Below are 1532 nucleotides of genomic sequence, written 5' to 3'. Positions count from 1 at the left end.
GGATATCAGAGAGACAGTGACATTGCTCATTACTTAGAGTAGCTAAGGCAAATGGAAGAAATGATGGAGTTAAAGAGCTGAACAGCTAATCTCAAAGGGCAGCTCAGGAAGACAAAGTATTAAAGAATTTATCATTATTTCACCTTCTATGCTAACAAGTCCTGCAAGTCACCTCCACCCCCATCTGCCCCAACCCAAAATGGCCCTGATATCTCCCATCAGCCCCCATTAGAATCCCTATACCACAGCCACATTCTTGAACTATCCGAACAACCTCCCCAGAGCTCTCCCTGCATCCACACCTGCACCCTTTCTCCAAGTACCTAAACCAGGCTCCACGCTGAAGCCCCAGTGATATACCTCATGCTGCCATGACCATGTCACTGCTCCGCTCAACTCCCTCCAAAGGTTCCCTGCCTTCATCAGGAAGCTGGATGAGTTCTGGGAGGCCGGTTAACACCAGGACCTGGCTGACCTGTGCCCAGCTCCTTCTCCTTCTCCTTTCAAATGCCTGTGTCCCTGAGGTATTTGAAAGGGAGGACAGGCCCCAGAAATTTTCCTTGACCTTCATCCTCAGCTGTAAGTGTCCCATGGCCTCATTTCCACTTGGGCCAGCATCATTAGGATGGGTGTGCATGCCTCTGCAGCACGGATCACATCAGCAGCCACTCACGACATGCCAGACCTGCACTCAGTCGCTTAACCCACAAACATCTGGCCCACTTTAGAGACGAAACACTAGGGGCTCTGTGAGGCTCAAAGACTTTCCCAAGGAAATCAGCTAATGAGTATAAGCACTAGAATTTGATCTCAATTCTGACCGTAGGGCCTATCAGCCTACACAGACATGCTGGAGGGCTTTTGTCTCTACACAGGAGCTAGATCTAGAAAATACCGTGTGAACCTTCATGGAATGAACAAGAGCAGGTCTCTGCACAGGAACCACCCTCCACACTCAGGCAGGGACTGGTACAGAACTTCCCCCGAATTAGATAGCAAAGTTTATTGTTGGTTAACAGGGTCAGTATGCAGAAAGTGGTGGGTGGAGGGTAGAGGTGTTGGAAAAACTACAAGGATCATGGAATGTTAGCTTTCAAACAGATTTTTATAATTGCTGTCAATAAGGCTTAAACCTGTAAGTAACTAAACAGGCAAAAGTTGTGAGGTAGATACAAAGGGGCTTCAAAAAGTTTGTGGGAAACTTCCATTACTTTCAGATTTGTTTAGAGTCATCTCTGTGGTTTTTCCTTGCTTCTGGTTCCTTTGATGGTCTGCTCTTGCACCTGCATGACCAGGTCCAGTGCCTTCTTGAAAGCTGGAATGACATGGTCCACTGGGGTGAGTGGTGTCCTCCAGGTCCCATACTCACTCAAGGCACAGCTGTCAACACCTGTAGTTGTTCAGGAGCCAGCAGAACCTCCGCCCACTCCCCGGCTCCGAAACCCTATACCACCTTGCAACCAGCCCCACCTTGCAGGTAATTGAGAAGCATGTCTACAGTGGGTTCTGCTTTGTTCTCAATTGTCTCCAGG

The sequence above is a fragment of the Tenrec ecaudatus genome, chromosome 17 (genome assembly GCF_050624435.1).
Source record: "Tenrec ecaudatus isolate mTenEca1 chromosome 17, mTenEca1.hap1, whole genome shotgun sequence".
In the NCBI taxonomy this organism is placed as follows: domain Eukaryota; kingdom Metazoa; phylum Chordata; class Mammalia; order Afrosoricida; family Tenrecidae; genus Tenrec; species Tenrec ecaudatus.
This window is presented reverse-complemented; position numbering follows the sequence as displayed.